Below are 18,992 nucleotides of genomic sequence, written 5' to 3' on the forward strand. Positions count from 1 at the left end.
CTTACGTTGTATTTGTGTTAGCATTAATCCTCTCAATTTCCTCTATAATCAGAAGAAACTTTTATACCCTAAAGTAAAATTGACTGTGTCACCATCCTTGATGACCCCATAGTCTGCAGGGTCCCGGTACCTGAGCACCCAAGGAGGAGCTCCAGTCTCTTCATTACTCCAGACAATACAAAGGCCTTGATCTGAGATTTTTTTTTAATTAGCTCTCCATTTCCCTACACAAAAATTAGGCTCAGTCCTTGAATCTCAATCTGCTTTTCTGGAATCTCAGTGCATCAGAACTTGAGTTTGCTTGTGCCTCCTCCCAGGAAGCTGTGGTTTAAATCCTCAATCCATAAACTATTACTTTATTTTAGATAGAGTCAATTATCAGATCTAAAGCCTTTAGTAAACCTCCTCATATTCTGCTTCAACCTGATAATGAGAGCACTATCTGTTCTCCATCTTCATCAAGACTTACAGATGATAAACCTTTTTTTACCTGTCATAGGAATAGAAAATTACCAGTTTGGAGGTTCTGTTTACTTAACCCAATTCATCTAGTCTTCTTTGACTTTTCCAGTAAAAATGTTTTTGAAGTTTCCAAAGGTTATATGTTGACAATGAGTTTCTGTGAAAAGAAATGAAGGATTCTGAAGATTAAAAAAAATGCATAGACTTGTTTTACCTAAACAGAATAGTAAAGAACTCTGCCTCAAATATGTTTAAAAAACAGATTCTAACTCATGATTTACACATATTAATGCCTTGTATTAAGCACGTACCATGGGTCTTGCACTATTATTTCCTAGCAACTGATGTTACAACAGTGAATATCTGCTTTCATGATACCTAAATTGGGAGAGAAAGACATATTAGACATATCCATAGATAAACTGACATTTCAGATAGTGATGAATACCATGAGGACATAAAAATTTGGAAAATGATGAGTGATGATGGAGATTTTTAGTTGGTCTACTTAAGGTTGGTTTCTACAAAGAAGTGACATTAGAACTCATACCAAGAAGCAGCCAAATGCATGTAGATATGAGAACAAAGAACTCTAGGAAGAGGGATATCCAAGTGTAGAAGGAATCTAATAAGCATATTGCATATGAAAAACAAAATGACCAGGGCTAGAGTGTAGAAAAGAAGAGGAAACAGACCCACCCCCTTCAGGACACAGAGGTCACAGCAGAGAATTTCAGTGTTACAGGTATTATTTTTTTTTCAATTTTCATTAAAATCCAAATTAGTTAGCATATGGTGTAATAATGGTTTCAGGAGTAGAATTTAGTGACTTATTACTTACTTGTATATAACACCCAGTGCCCATCCCAACAAGTACCCTCCTTAGTGCATATCGCCCAGTTAGCCCATCCCCCAACCCTACACCCCTCCAGCAACCTTCAGTTTGTTCTCTGTATTTAAGAGTCTCTTATGGTTGCCTCCCTCTCTGTTTTTTATCTTATTTTCCTTGCCTTTCCCTATATTCATCTGTTGTTTCTTAAATTCTACATATGAGTGAGATCATATGATATTTATCTTTATCTGACTTATTTTGCTTAGCATAATACACTCTAGTTCCATTCATGTCATTGCAAAGGGCAATATTTCATTCTTTTTTGACCGCCGAGTAATATATCACCATTGTGTATGTGTGTGTGTGTGTGTGTGTGTGTGTGTGTGTGTGTGTATATATATATATATATATATATATATATATATATATACCACATCTTCTATAAAATTCTATAAAGAACTTACCAAACTCAACACCCAGCAGTGTTGTTTCCTGTGTTAACTTTTGCCATTCTGACAGGTGTGAGGTGGTATTTCATTGTGGTTTTGATTTGTATTTCCCTGATGATGAGTGATGTTGAGCATCTTTTCATGTGTCTGTTTGCCATCTGGATGTCTTCTTTGGAAAAGTGTCTGTTCCTGTCTTCTGACATTTCTTCACTGGGTTATTTACTTGCTTTTTGGGTTTTGAGTTTGATAAATTCTTTATAGATTTTGGATATTAACCCTTTATATGATATGTCATTTGCAAATATCTTCTATCATTTCATCAGTTGCCTTTTAGTTTTGCTGATTGTTTTCTTCACTGTACAGAAGACTTTTTATCTTGATGAAGTCCCAATACTTCATTTTTGCTTTGGTTACCTGTCTTCCAGAGACATGTCTAATAAGTTGCTGCAGCTGAGGTCAGAGAGGTTGTTGCCTATTTTTTCCTCCAGGATTTTCAAGGTTTCCTATCTTAGATTTATGTCTTTAATCCATTTTGAGTTTATTTTTGTGTTATGGTGTAAGAAAGTAGTCTAGGTTCATTCTTCTGCATGCCACTGTCCAGTTTTTCCAACACCATTTGCTGAGGAGATTTTCCCATTGGATACTCTTTCCTGCTTTGTCAAAGATTAGTTGGCCATACATTTGTGGGTCCATTTCTGGGTTCTCTATTCTGTTCCATTGATCTATCTCTGTGTCTTTTTTTGTGCCAGTACAATACTGTCTTGATGATTAAAAAGCTTTGTGAAACAGCTTTAAGTCCAGAATTGTGCTTCCTCCCACTTTTTCAGGATTGCTTTGGCTATTTGAGATCTTCTGGTTCCATACAAATTTTAGAATTATTTGCTTTACCTCTGTGAAAAATGCAGGTGGTATTTTGATAGGGATTGCATTGAATATGTAGATTGCTTTGGGCAGTATAGACATTTTAGCAATATTTACTCTCCTAATCCATGAGTATGGAATGTTTTTTCCATTTGTTTGTGTCTTCTTCAATTTCTTTCATAAATGTTTTATAGTTTTCACAGTACAGATCTTTGACCTCTTTGGCTAGGTATCTTATTGATCTCCCCAAAAGAAAATCAAGAAGAAATCACAGCCAGGGATTTACTCAAAATAGGTATAAGCAATATATCTGAACAAGAATTTATAACAACGGTCATAAGAACAGTAAATGGGCTTGAAAATATCATCCTATGCTTAAATCAGAGTACATTGATGTTTGCTTAAGTTCACACCCATTTTAAAAGCACATTTTTTTTTACTTTCCACTCTTTTATATTATGTATATCATGCCATTTTTTAAAATTTTATGTATCACTTGACTAACTTTTGTAGATATAATTGATTTTACTATCTTTGTGTTTTAACCTGCATACTGGCCCTATAAATAATTATTCTACTACCTTTACTGAGTGTTTGCATTTACCTGTGAATTTTTCCTTTTATAATTTTCTTCAAGCTATGGACTTTTCATTCTACTTTTAAAATTCCTTTAACACTTCTTGGGGCACCTGGGTAGCTCAGACTGGTAAGTTCGGCTGAGGTCATGATCTTGTGATTCATGATTTCAAACTCCACATCAGGCTTGCTGTGGTAAGCAAGGAGCCTGCTTCTGATCCTCTGTACCCCTCTCTCAAAAAAAAAAAAAATTAAGGAAATTAAATTAAATTAATTTAACATTTCTTGTAGGGCTGGCTTGGTGGTAATGAACTCTTTTAACGTCTGTTTGTCTGGAAAACTTTTTCTCTCCTTTGTTTCTGAATAATAATCTTGCCATTATAGTGTATTCTTGTTTCTAGGTTGTATTTTTCTCCCATCACTTTAAATATATCTTGCCACACCCTTCTGGCCTGCAAAGTTTCTGCTGAGACATAAGCTGGTGGCTTTATGAGGTTGCCCTTATATTTAACTAGTTGTTTCTCTCTTAACTAGTTCTAAGATTGTCTTTATTTTTAATATTTGGCATTTTAAGACATTATTATAACACAATATAATTATATAATTCTATGTCTTGGTATGGGATTCCTCTGGTTTATTATGTTTGGGCTCCTGTCTGCCTCCTGGACCTGGATATCTGTTTTCTTCCACAGGTAAGAAAAGTTTTCAGCTATTATTTCTTCAAGTACATTTTCTGCCGCCTCCTCTATCTCTTCTAGGACCTCTATAATGTGAATGTTAGTTTGGTTGATGTTGTTCCAGAGATCCTTTAATTTAGTCTCACTTTTTAAAATTCCTTTCTCTTGGGCACCTGGGTAGCTCAGCTGGTTAAGCATCTGACTCTTGGTTTTGGCTCAGGTCATGATCTCATGGTTTTGTGGGTTTGACCCATATGTCAGGCTTTATGCTGACAGCATGAGCCTGCTTGGGATTCTTTCTCCCACTCTCTTTTCCACTCGCCCTGCTCATGCTGTCTCTGTCTCTCTAAAAATAAATAAATAAAGTTAAAAAAATTAAAATTCATTTTTCTTTTTCCTGTTCAACTTGAATGCTTTACATTGTTATGCCTCCCAGATTGCTGATCTATTCTTCTGCTTTTTATAATCTGTTTTGATTCTGTCTAATGCATTTTTCATTTCAGTTATATATTTCAACTTTTATTGGTTCTTTTTTTAAAGTATTCTGTATATCTTTATTAAAGTTTTCACTGAGTTTTTCCTCTCTTTTCAAGTCTGCTGAGTATCTTTATGACCATTACTTTGAACTCTTCATCAGGCATATTGATTATCTCTTTCATTTGGCTCTTTTTCCATGACTTTTCTTCTTCTTGCATTTGGGACACACTCCTCTGTCTCCTCATTTTGTTGAACTTTCTGTGTTTGTTTCTAACTATTCAGTAGGCCAGCTACGTCTCCTGGTCTTGAACGTAGGACCTTGTGTAGAAGAAGTCTTGTGGCGCCCATAGCACGATCCCTCCTGGTCACCAGAACCAGGCATTCCTGGGGTGTCCACCATGTGAGCTGTATGTGCCCTCCTGTTGTGGTGAGCCACCATTGCCTTCAGCCCAACTCACTACAATAACCTGTTTTGCCTGCTGTGGGTGCACTAGGCAAGGTTTGCCCCTGTCTTCTTGAGAGTCCTGGGTGTGGTGGCCACTGGCCTCTTGGGGAATGGGACTGGCATTCAGCCTAGCTGTCTACAATTTGCTCCTGACACAGTTGGAGGCATACGGAAGGGTAGGGCTTTCTCCCTGTGCAGCCAGCTAAGAAACCCAGCTGCAGGATTTCCAGGTGTGCTGGTATGTGGAGATCTCCACCAGTCTCCTCTCCAAGGCAGGAGTCTCCTTGTAGTGCTGCAGGTCATGACTGAGGCTGCCCGCTGGGTATGTATCTGGGCAGGAACTGCTTTGAAAGGATGCCTGCTGCGGTGATCACTTTGAGTGGGGCAGGTCTGCAGGGGAATGCCTGGTGGGGCACATAGTGCTAGCAAAATATTTTCAGAGTGTTAGAACTGGCTTCTATATGTATCCAGCTGGCTAGCCTGAAGGATAGTAAGAAAATGACACCAGTCAGCACTTTTCTCCCAGAGATATCTTCTGCAAATCCATGCCTCTCCAGCATAGGTCCTAAGATTTTTCTATAAGTCTCCTTCATGTATACCCCAGATAATTTTCAAATTGCTGCTTCTGTGTTGGTTTTAGCTATTTATTTAGTTTGCTGGATTTTTATGGGAAAGTACTAAGTTTTCTATCACTCTGGATCTCTAGGAGTTAAGTCCCACTGATTTTCAAATCTAGACATAATAGAGACTTGTGTTACCAGTGATAGTCCCTGTGGTCAGGAGTGCTTGGTGTGGAGCATGATTCCCTCACTCCTCTGTTCTTGGGATGTCCCTCCAGTTTGTGGTCAGAAGTATAGATTCTGACCACTTCTCTGCCCCTACTATCTTTTTCAGCATGGCCTTTTCTCTATAACTAGCCATGGAAAATCTGTTTTGCATTCTTCAGGTCATTTTCAGAGTTGCTTACATAGATGTAGTTGTTGCCTCAGTGTGTCCATGGGAGCAGTGAGCTTATGATTCTTCTATTCCACCAGCTTCTCTAGCTTTATTAAGGATGGCATTTTTGAACAAATTGTTTTTTATTTTTAATAAATAAATAAATTTAACAATATTTATTATTGTGAATATCAATTGTGTACTAAAAGTAAAATGTAACTAACCCAGAGGAGGGGGGCGGCACTCTTCTATAGCACTATCAAACCAAAACGAGTACTATTGTAATCAACAGGTTGTTATAAAAATTCAGAGGGAAATTTCCTATTAGTGGTTTCTGTAACATGTTTTAAAAGTTGAGACTTATCAAAACCATTCAGATAGTATGCCATAAATCTACCAGTAGGCTGTAAAATTAGTCATAATGAACTCACTATATGGAAATTTATTCTTTACTGTGCCAGCTAGAAAAATCTCACAATCCTGGTGTAGAGTAAGTTTTCTGCCAGAAATGATTTCCTGTTACCTGTGAATAAAAATTAATCTCCTGGATAATTTAAACAAAGTATATGTTTAAGAATATTAAATTCTAGCTAGAAACATTAAATACATTTGGGTTTCATCTATATCAATGTACATAGTTAATGTTTTCTCTATGATTTTAGAAGGTGCCTACTGTACGTAATGCAGTGTGTCAGATCACTGAGCAGGTAGGCAGATTTGGGGGAAGAAATATGTATACTGATAATTTTCAAATTTTTAAAAATGTGTCTCACTAATAATTTTTAGGGTTAAATCCTAATTTAATACCAGGGCCTCTTATCAACATTCATCTAGAAATAGTGTTCCTTTCACAAATGCATAATATATAGGTCATTTTTGGCCAGCTATGTGGTTGAAACTTGCTTGTATTCATAAGTGAAATATGGATGGGGTGCCTGGCTGGCCAAGTCAGTAGAGCATGTGACTCTTGATCTCGTGGTCATGAGTTCAAGACCCACATTGGGTGTAGAGCTTATTAAAAAAAAAAAAAAGCGGAAAGAGATTTTACTTTGGTTATACTAAATATAATATTAGAATTAGGGAGCATGTATCAATTAGCTTAAAAACTGAATTATTTTGATTGTAGTTGTGAATTAGATAAAATATAATTGTGAACTTTTAAATAAAGAAGCTTATAATAGCACGATAGTTCATATTTTAAAAGCCTGTAAAAAGGAAGAACCAGAAAAATAGAAAAAACAAAAGAACTTTCAAAGGGTCTTTGTTGTGACAAAAGAGGCTATATACAGATTTTGTACAAATAAGAGCTCTTATCACTTCACTTTCTCATCATTAAGCCATAATAAAATAAGAAGGATTTTTGTGTGTATGTATGCAGCTGCCCACCTACCTATACATGGACATGGAGAAATAAACATACCTGAATACATATGTGGGTATATGTGGCCAGTATAAATTCCCACACCTGAACAGCAAAATCTGTAAGCTTTCCCATCTACCAGCACTTTTTATGCTACAAAATAAAGAGGTAAAGTTCAGAGAAGGAATGAAGGAAAAAATTTCTATGTGAATCTAATCACATTATCCTAATGCTGGGAAGATAATGAATGGATACCAGAAATCAGAAACTCTGGCCTTTATTTGCAATAGCAGGAGAAAAAGTCTTAAAGATTAAGTCCATAGTTTAAAGCTAGATCAGCCTTCTTCTGGTATAAAACAATTAATTAATTCAACCTCTGTTATTGATGTTGTGCTAAACACTGCAGACAGACAATTAAGACAGAGGCTTTGCCCTCAAGAAACTCTCCTTTAGCATTTTAAAAACACTGTAGCTTCCTGGAATAATAGTGTACCTTTCTACTTTTCTTCCGGAAAATAAACTCTAGAATTTTCCTTGGGAAACCACCCCTTGCTGTTACCTCATTTCTTTTGAGTGGAATTGATCACTTCCTCCTTATTTCTAAGTATATCTATTATTTTCTTAATAAATGTTACATACACTGAGTCATGGTGGGTGATTTACAGATACACATGTGTGAAATAATCTGTTTTGAGTGAAGTTAAAGAATTTTCATTATAATAAAAGGTACAAGTTACATCTTCCCTTTGGAATTGTTGGCATAAAGTTGTGAAGAAAGGAGTCAGCTTCAAGGATAAATAGCTGCTGATGACTTTGGTGTTACAAAGTGAGTCCTATTGCCTCTGCTAAAGGTATTGCCTTTCCTGTGTAGTATTAATTCCTTGAACAAACAATTTTTTTGTTTAAGCCACTAGATGGATTTTTATCATGCACATCTAAAAGAACACTGACAATAAATTTTTAGCTGGTAGCCTGAAGTTAAACATGCATAAAATAAGCAATTGAGTCACCCCACCTAGTAAAAAGTAGGGGACAGGATCATTGAACAAATGGAAAATATATGCTGATCTATAATAAACTGATAATTTAGATAGAAAACACTATCTAAAGTGTAATGATAATTTTTAGGCCCCTATTAAAAAACAAAAGTCAGCTGAGTAGATTTTAAAGATTGTATTAGATTTATTTAATGATTTATTAATTGGGCAGCAACCCATGAGCAGATGGAAAGGAGCCCTGAAAAGCTATACAAAATGAAAGGCTTATAGGCAGAAGAGAATGACACAAGGAAGTTACTAGAAAAAAGTGGATTGTTTTGGAAGGTCAACTTCCTCTAGGAGACAGCAGGAGGCTATCAGGCAGATTGTTTTACTAGTGCTTACCAGGTAGAGTTGAAACCATAAGTTAGGTATTAAGTTTTGATTTAGTGATGTGGGCTTAACATAAATGACTCTATTTTGTGTTTGTTGTCTCTTTTTACTTTTTTAATTTTTTTTAAAGCTTATTTATTTTGAGAGGGAGAAAGAGAAAGGGGCAGGGAGAAAATCCCAAGTAGGCTCCATACTTTCAGCACAGAGCCTGATGTACGGCTTGATCTCACCAACCATGAGATCATGACCTGAACTGAAATCAAGAGTCAGACACTTAAACTACTGAGCCACCCAGGTGTTCCTGTTGTCTCTTTTTTAACACACCAACATAGAACTGGATAGATAGTGGAAAAAACAACAAAAGAATTCCTACCACTGGTGCTATAAATACAACAAGAAAGGAATGATGGGAAATACAAAAAAAAAAATCAAGAAATAGATCACGTCTAAGTAGATCTAGTGCTCAATGCACAAGTAGATTTTGTTATTGAAATATAGTACAATATCAGTGAGATAATTTCAAATTTGGAAAATTGTGGAAAACACTGAGATTGGTAATATACATGGAAGAGGAAAATAATGTTCCCTCTAACTTTCTAGGTTCTTAGATGAGACCAACCTTCTTTCCCCCATTGTAAAACACAGATTTTTAGGGAAGAATTTTAATAGCATGTGTACCTCCTTATATATATGCAGGATGCCATTTATGGAAGGTTACCAAGAAAAGCACAGTAAAAGTCAAAAGTGTAGCTGAGGTATTTATATATAAGCTACAGTTTGTTTTTTAGGAAAGGTGTCATGAATACTATTATTAAAGTATTTAAAGCAAGGATTTTGAAGAGCTTGCACAGTCTTTAAGAGGAGATAGGCTTATATGGTTGTCCAGGACAAAAACTTAGGAAACAGACACAAATTCTGTGTGTCTGTGTTTGTATTTATAGGAATTGTTATCATTTAGAGGGGTGAGATTTTAACTATGGGTAGAGTGCAGGAAAAAAAATGAAAGATAAGCATAAAATGCTGCTTTGGAACACACTAACACTGAAAAGATGTATAGAAAAAAAAGACCTGTAAATAAAAATAGGAAATATCAAAACTTAGGAAGAAATATAGCTGTGATGTTTCAAGCAGATGTTGGCTAATATATTTCTTACTGAATTTCGAAACATGGGAACACAATGCAAATATGTGACTATAACATAATTGTCAATGTACTTGTTTATGAACCCCCTAACTCTAAAATACCTTTTCAGACAACTCTATAGGCAACTCTGTAGAGAAAGGTTCTAGTATGTCATATATTACTATTGACTGAGATCATAGGGATAATTATAATTCAGATATAAAATCTCTCCTAGAATTTTAGGAAAATTTAATTGGAAAATTGTGAAGATTAAGAGATATATCAAATTAGTTATATCTGCAAAATATCACATGGACATTGCATAATACTTAATGCAAGGAGTCTGGATTCTGATTATTAGTTATAATAGCACTATGTTCACTACCATCCAGAGAATAATTTTGATCTGACTTTTTATGATAAGGCACTTAAAATGAAATACACTCTCACAATGCTGTATTATGCACTCAATATTTTAACTATATGCACAATGTTGTAACACAGATCACTAAAAGGGATGCATCTTATATAACTTTAACTTTATACCCGTTGTAAAGCAACTCCTCATTTCTTTCTAGGCCCTAGCAACCACTATTCTATTCTCCGCTTCTATGAGCTTAACTATTTTAGATAACTAATGCAAGTTTCTCTTTCTGTGACTTTTTGTTTTTCACTTAGCATGATGTCCTCCAGGTTTAACCATGCTGTCACATATCACAAAATATCCTTTCTTTTTAAGGCTGAATAGTCCATTGTATGTACTTATCACATTTTCTTTATCCATTCATTTGTTGATGAGTATTTAGGTTTTCTCAGTACTTTGGCAATTCACATAATGATTCAGTGAACACAGATACACAAATATTATCTTCAAAATCTAGTTTTCATTTTTTTAAGTGGGATTGCTGGACCATGTGGTAGGTTTACTTAATTTTGAGGAATCTCCATAATGTTTTCATAGTGGATGGAATGTTAATCCAACAAACAGTCCCATGTCTGCTTATTTCAGTTACTAATTTTCATTTGTCAGAGATTTTTTGACATTCTGTTCCTTGATTTCTATTTTTTCATCTTTTATTCTTTGATTCATCTTCCCTTCTTTCTTTCCTTTCAATTCCAGTATAATTAATATAAATTGTTATATTTATTGGTTTCAGGTATACAAGTTAGAGATTCAACAGTTCTATACCTTACATAATACTCATCACGATAAGTATACTCTTAATGCCCTTCACCTATTTCACCCACAACCCCACCCACTTAACCTCTGGTAATCATTAGCTTTAAACATCCTTTCTTGAACCAAAACATTCAATAAAAGTTGCTCATGAAAAATTAACTTTTCAGATACTTTTGCAACTTAAAATTCAGATGCATGTTATTCAACAGGGACTCTGTATGTAAAAACCAAATGTACTTTTAATTTCTTCTTATAAACAAATAAATCCTAGTGCAGTTCTTTGCTACACAACATTTTTGGCAATGAGAGTAATGCAGACATCTTCTAGTGCAGGCCAGCACAATAAGCTTCAAAGATAGCTCAAGACCCTGTTGGCTTGATGGCTTTACTCATGATAACCAGTTGTGATGTTTACCATTCACAGAATGTCTTATTTGACAGCTTTTAGAAGACCAATTAGCCAGGCTTATATGTGGTAACAAATACTGATTTCATGGAAACGTCTGATCCTCTTTATAGCTTTCCTCCTTCCAAAGAACATGTTGTGGAAATTAACAGGATGAAGTTTACGGTAGAAGTGGACTGCCAGTCTTTTTCTGGTGTACCATTAAAAATAAAAAATACAGGTATATAACACTAGCAAAAGATTATGTCTTGATTACATTCCAAAAGGCAGATACGCTGCAAACCTGCAGATATTTCATGTATTATGTTTGGCACATGAAAACTAAATTTTGTCCCTAACTGTGTATTGCAATTTGCTGTGCAGATTTTCATCCTATTTTATTTATGGCAAGGCATATACATTTTGCAGGGCTGGATCTATCCATTTCTGCCTGTAACAAACACCCAAACATCCTAAAATTTTAATTATAAGACAGAAAAGTGTGAAGTAAAACTCTAGAGAACATCAAAGGAAAATGGCCATGCATCTGCTCTTTAATGTTTTCCTATGATATATTAAAATAAAAACAAAGCTTAAGTCTCTTCACAAGTAGCAACGTATATTCTTTGGATTTTTTTCAGCCACAACAACTGGATTCTCTTTTCTGATTTTTGCTTCATCTTTTGCTTTGTAATCATATGGACAGTTGTGCTTCTCCACAAAACAAATTTCCACATCAGCAGTCAAACCCTGTAAGGCCAAACTTTCTTTCTGCACATAAAACATCTCTTCTTTGGTTTCAGCAACCCAGGAGCTTTTCCTTCACTTTGAGAAGTACTGGACTGAGAAACTGATGGACTGGGCTGAGTGACAACTGGGTCTGATACCTCTGTTTTGGAGGTATTTATTTCGTCCTCTCGAAATGCTCATTTCTGTCATTTGGTGAGTTACAGGCAAGGCAGCCACCGCCCATTCCTTGATTTTTCAGATATGCTGCCAGAAGCACCTTCGCAGTTGTTTAAACTAGTCTCTGTTTTCTGTACAGTAGCAGAATCTGAGGTAGGACTGTTGGAACCACTAGACTTACTGGGCTCATTCTGCCACTATTTCTGCTGTCTCTGATGATTTTCTTTGTAGCAAACGGAATCTTGTTTTATTATTATTATTATTATTATTATTATTATTATTATTATTATTATTTTAGCCATCCTGACAAGTATTAAGTAATATATCATGGTGCTTTTGATTCGTGTTTCCCTGATTATCATTTATTTGAGCATCTTTTCATGTATCTATTGGCCATCTGTATATCTTCTTTGGAGAAATGTTTATTCATGTCTTCTGCCCGTTTTTTTAATTGGATTACTTGTAGTTTTGGTGTTCAGTTGTGTAAGTTCTTTATATATTTTGGATACTAAACCATTATCCAATACTACTCATTATCATTTGCAAATATCTTCTCCCATTCAGCAGGTTGTCTTTTAGTTTTGTTGATTATGGTTTTTGTTTTTGTTGTTGTTGATTACTTTCTTTGCTTTTCAGAAGCTTTTTATTTTGATGTAGCCCCAACAGTTTATTTTTGCTTTTGTTTCTCTTGCTTCAGGAGACTTCTCTAGAAAGATGTTGCTACAACCAATGTCAGAGAAATTACTGCCAGTGCTGTCTTCTGGGATTTTTATGGTTTGAGCTTTCAAATTTAGGTCCTTAACTCATTTTGAATTTATATTTTGTCTATACTAAGAGAAAATGGCCTAGAAAATGAAACTAGAAAACTGCATGTTACTGTCCAGTTTTCCCAATACCATTTGCTGAAAAGACTGTCTTTTTCCCATTGGATATTCTTTCTTGCTTTGTCAAAGGTTAATTGACCATATAGTTGTGGATTTATTTCTGTATTTTTTATTTTGTTCCATTGATCTAATTTTTATGCCAGTACCATACTGTTTTGATAACTACTGCTTTGTAATATAACTTGAAGTCCAGAATTGTGATGCCTCCAGCTTTGCTATTCTTTTCCAAAATTGCTTTGGCTATTTGAAGTCTTCCATAGTTCCATACAAATTTTAGAATTATTTATTCTAGGTCTGAGAACAATGTTGTTGGTATTTTGATAGGGATTGCATTACATGTGTAGATTGTTTTGGGTAATATAGACATTTTAATAATATTCTTCCAATCCATGGGCATAGAATGTCTTTCCAATTCTTTATGTCTTCTAAAATATCTTTTATTAGTGGTTTATAATGTTCAGAGTATAGGTCTTTCACCTTGTTAGGGATGCTTATTCCTAAGTATTTTATTACTTTGGTGTAACTGTAAATGGGATTGTTTTCTAAATTTCTCTTTTTGCCACTTCATTATTGATGTATAGAAATGTAACAGATTTCTATGCATTGATTTGGTATCCTGCAACTTTACTGAATTCATTGATCAGTTCTAGCAGGTTTTTGGTGGAGTTTTTTGGGTTTTCTATATATAGTACCACATCATCTGCAAATAGTAAAATTTTACTTCTTTCTTACCAATTTGGGTGTGTTTTATTTCTTTTTATTTTCTGATTGCTATGGCTGGGATTTTTGGTACTATGTTGAATAAAAGTGGTGAGAGTGTACATTCTTGTCTTCTTCCTGACATTAGGGGAAAAGCTCTCAGTACTTCCCCATTAAGGATGAGGTTAGCTCTGGGTTTTTCATATATGACCTTTATTATGTGGAGGTATGTTAACTAATAGTATGTTAACTATTAACCTAATTTTTTGAGGGTTTTTGTCATGAATGGATGTTGTACCCTTTCAACATGCTTTTTCTGTATCTATTGAAATAATCATATGTTTTATCCTTTCTTTTATTGATGTGATGTATCACGTTGATTTATTTGTGAATAATGAACTGTTCTCTCATTCTGGGAATAAAACCAACTTGATCATGGGGAATGTATTGTTTTAATATATTGTCTTAATGTAAGTTTTAATGTATTGCTGGATCCAGTTTGCTAATATTTTGTTGAGGATTTTTGAAATCTGTGTTCATCAGAGATTTTGGCCTGTAGTTCTCCTTTTTTCTGTGGTGTCTTTATCTGGTTTTGGTATCAGCATAATGCTGCTTCATAGAATGAATTTGGAAACTTTCCATCCTCTTCTATTTTCTGGAATAGTTTGAAAAAAAATGGGTATTGACTTTAAATGCTTGGATTAATTCACCTGTAAGGCCATCTGGTCCTGTACTTTTGTTGGGAGTTTTTTGTTATTGATTCCATTTCATTTTTGATAATTGATCCATTCAAATTGTCTATTTTGTCTTGATTCAGTTTTGGTAGGTTATATGTTTTAAGAATTTATCTATTTCTTCTAGGTTGTCCAATTTATTGGCATATAATTTTCATAATATTCTCTTATATATAGTTCATTGTATTTCTGTGGTGTTGTTATTTCTCTTCCATTTCAGATTTTGTTTGAGTCCTTTTTTTTATGAGTATGGCTAAACATTTATCAATTTTGTTGATCTTTTCAAAGAACCAGCTCCTGGTTTCATTGATCTGTTCTTTTGTGTTTCTAGTTTCTTTTTCATTTATTTCTATTCTAATCTTTATAATCTCCTTCCTTCTGCTGGTTTTGGGTTTTGTTTGTTCTTGTCTTAACTGTCTTAGTTTGTTTATTTGAATTTTTTCTTGCTGTTTGAATTAGACCTGTATTGTTATAAACTTCCCTTTTAGAGCTGCTTTTACTGTATCCCAAATATTTTGAACCATTGTTTTTTTCATTTGTCTCTTTTTTTTTAATTTCTCTTTGATTTCTTACCCATTCATTGTTTAATAGCATGTTTTTAATTTCCATGTAATTGTGTTCTTTCCAGATATTTTCATGTGATGGATTGCTTGTTTCATAGTGTTATGGTCAGAAAAAATGCATAGTAGGACTTCAGTCTTTATCAATTTTTTGATACTTGTTTTGTGGCCTAATATGTGATCTATTATGGAGAATGTTCCATGTACACTTAAAGAGAATGTGTATTCTGTTTTAGGATGGAATGTTCTGAATATATCTGTTATCTGTCTGGTCTAATGTGTCTTTCAAAGCCACTGTTTCCTTGTTGATTTTCTGTTTGCATGATCTGTCTATTAATGTAAGTGGGTTGTTAAAGTCCCCTTATTATTATATTACTATTGATTACTTCTTTTATGTTTATTGTTAATTTTTATGTATCTGGATGCTCTCATGTTGGGTGCATAAATATTTACAATTGTTACATCTTGTTGTATTTTCCCCTTTATTATTATAGTGTCTTTCTTTGTCTCTTGTTATAGTCTTTATTTTAAAGTCTATTTTCTCCATACTTATATTGCTACCTTGGGTTTCTTTTGACATCCATTTGCAGGATAAATGTTTCTCCATCTCCTCATTTTCAATCTGTAAGTGTCCTTAGGTCTGAAATAAGTCTCCCACAGGCAGCATATAAGTGGGTCATGTTTTTTATCTACTCTGTCACCCTATGTCTTTTGACTGGAGCATTTAATCCACTTATATCCAAAGTAATTATCGATAGGTATGCAGTTATTGCCACTTGGTTTCTTGTTTCATTGTTATTTTTTTGAAGTTCTTCCCTGTTTCTTTTTTCTCTTGTTCTCTCGTGTTTAGTTGACCTTCTTTAGTGATATACTTGAATTCCTTTCTATTTATTTTTTGCCTGTCTAACACTAGTTTTTGATTTGTGGCTACATCTTCTGCATATAGCAGTCTATATTAAGTTTATGGTTACTTAAGTTTGAACGCATTCTTTACTCCTCTTTGCCCCCATGTTTTAGGTATATGGTGCAAAATCCACATTCTTTTTGCTTTTTGAGTCCTTTGACTGATTTCTATAGATGTACTTGTTTTTTATCACTTTTGTGCTTTCTACTTTTATTACTCTTACTGTCTTTCCTTTCCACTCAAAGAGTCCCCTTTAATTTCTTGTAGGGCTCATTTAGTGGTCATGAATTCCTTTAGCTTTTGTTTATCTGGAAAACTTTATCTCTCCTATTCTGAATGCTTTCCATTACTCTGTCCTCCAGGTTGTTGATCTGAGCCTTGCAAATTGAATATTCTTGGCTGTAGATTTTTCTCTTTCAACATTTGAATATATCATGCCACTCCTTCCTGCCCTGCAAATTTGTGCTGAAAAATCAGTTCATATCTTTATAGGTTTCCCTTGTATATGGCTGTTTTCTTGTCTCTTGCTGCTTTTATTTTTTTTTTTAATTTTTTTTTCAACGTTTATTTATTTTTGGGACAGAGAGAGACAGAACATGAACGGGGGAGGGGCAGAGAGAGAGGGAGACACAGAATCGGAAACAGGCTCCAGGCTCTGAGCCATCAGCCCAGAGCCTGACGCGGGGCTCGAACTCACGGACCGAGATCGTGACCTGGCTGAAGTCGGACGCTTAACCGACTGCGCCACCCAGGCGCCCCTCTTGCTGCTTTTAAAATTCCCTCTTTATCACTACCTTTTGCCATTTTAATTACTATGAGTCCTTGTGTAGACCTTCTTGGGTTGATTTTTTGGGGGGCTCTCTGTGACTCCTGGATCTGGATTTCTGTTTTCTTCCCCAGATTTGGGAAGTTTTCAGTTATTACCTATTCAAGTAAATTTTCTGCTAGCTTTTCCCTCTCTTTTTTTTTTTCTGGGATCTCTATAATGCAAATGTTATTACACCTGATGGTGTTGCTGAGTTCCCTAAGTCTATTTTCACTTTGTATTGTTTTTTCCTCTTACCTGTTCAACTTACTTGCTTTCCATTACTCTGTACTTTAGGTTTTTGATCCGTTCTTCCTTTACTCTAGTATTTATTTCATCTAGTATATCTTTAATTTCATTTATTGAGTTCTTCATCTCTGATTGGTTCTGTTGTATGTTTATCTTCTTACCAGTCTCACTGAGATCCTCTATTCTTTTCTCAAGCCCAATGAATATCTTTCTGATTATTACTTTAAATTCTCCATCAGGCATATTGCTTTTCTCTGTTTCACTTAGGTCTCTTGCTGGGATTTTTGTCCTGTTCTTTCATTTGGGACATATTCCTCTGTCTTCTCACATTGTCTAACTCTCTGTGTCTATTTCTGTCTGTTAGTAAAGTCAGCTAGATCTCCTTTATTTGAAAGTAATGTCTTTATGAAGAAGAAGTCCTGTAGTGTCCTGCAGGACAGTGTCCCCTGTTCACTTGAACCTGGAAATTTAGGGTTGTCACCTATGTGTATTGTATGCACCCTGATATTGTGGCCAAGCCACTTTTTCCTTTAGTCCATTGGTTTGTAATGGCCCTCTTTACCTGTTGTAGGTAGTGCTTAGTCCTTATGTTGTTAGTGGGCCAGTCTGGGGCCACCCTGGGCTTGAGTTGAGTCACACCAGATAGGTGCAGAGATACAATATCACCAAATTACTGCCCCCCTCCTCCGAAACTCTTATTTTTGTGGGTGGGGCATGTACTCAGACCAGCAGTCTGTACCCAACCCACTTCTGGGACTGCAGCCTGACTTGCGTAAGGTTATCTTCCCATCTCCTCAGGGAGTGGGAGGGGGAGCCACTTTGGATAATGCTGACCCCTACTGGGGCTGCATGCACACTGCCAGTCTTGTACTGCTTTTGATGGACTCTGACCAAGAGTTTATTGAAAGGGGAAGATTTACAGAAGCTTATGAAAATAAGATGTGATATTAGCAAAGTTTGTGTGCCAGTCCTCTGCTGAGAGGATCACCATTCACAGAGACTGAGGAAAGGTGGTCTGGAATTTGGCGATTTGGAACCCCCAAAGCCCCAGAGGCAGGATATGTAGTCCTATCAAGTTTTGTGTGCTACCTATCTCTATGTGAGTGGACCTGTAGCCAACAGGACTAGTGCCAGCTGAATTGGTGCTTGATTTATATTTTTAAACATGACCTCAATGTGACTTTCATCAATCTCCACCACGGACTCTTTCAAGGTAAAGTTATATTTTCTTCTCTGAGTTATTTATGTATTTGTTAAACCTCAAATCTCCTCTATGGTCAGTCCTTTAGATATGGTACATTAAACACATATATTCCCATATTTTATTTCTATTGTTAACCATAAAAATAAAACTGTCAGTTATTTTACTACTGAAAATTAGTTTATTTAGGAATAGTGGAGAACTGCAATTCAGGACAAGCAAGCTACAGCAAAACCATAGACAATCTGAAGAACAAAGGAGAGGAGGGCTCTTTTATAGAAGAAAAGGGAGTTGAGAGAAACTCATAAATAAAAAGTCTATTGGAGGGAGTGAACTGGCAGTTTGAAGTATAGTGGCTTTTCATTGGTTGAGTTGTGACACATTCATTTGCTATTACTGCACAAAGGGGAATCTTTCTTCCTTCTTCTTAGGTAGTAAAGTGTAGGCTTATTCCTGTTTAGAATGTAAGGTACCTCTCTTCCCTGCAGTAGACAAGGAGGGGCAGTGTGTGAGAGCTCCCCCTACTGTCCCCATCTCTAATGTGGTTTACTTTTATCACTTTCACACTATTAATTTGCCTTTTAATCATATTTACTACTTCCCTATAACTTGTCTGAACTTCTGAATCCCATCTTTGTATCCAAGTAATTAAAAGGAATACAAGTATTCAGTCCCAAGTTTCCTACATATGAATCTATTTAGCAAAATATTTTTTTGCTCTATACAAGGTCTTTACAAAATAATATCCAAATGGCTTCAAGCTGTTTCTTTTCTTTTTATTGAGATATAATTGACATATAATATTATATCCAGATGCACAAGTAATTATTTGATATTTGTATACATTGCAGCATGATTATAATAGTATAGTTAGCATCTATTACTGTACAAAGTTGAACTTTTTTTCTTGTGATCAG

The 18,992-nt window shown here is 35.2% G+C and overlaps 1 pseudogene; it reads right to left on the reverse strand.

The window, feature by feature from the left end:
- Nucleotides 1-11,736: 11,736 nt before the first annotated feature.
- Nucleotides 11,737-17,000, reverse strand: LOC101096724 (annotated as a pseudogene).
- Between the last annotated feature and the right edge of the window lie 1,992 nt (nucleotides 17,001-18,992).

This window comes from Felis catus, chromosome B1, assembly GCF_018350175.1.
Source record: "Felis catus isolate Fca126 chromosome B1, F.catus_Fca126_mat1.0, whole genome shotgun sequence".
Classification (NCBI taxonomy): domain Eukaryota; kingdom Metazoa; phylum Chordata; class Mammalia; order Carnivora; family Felidae; genus Felis; species Felis catus.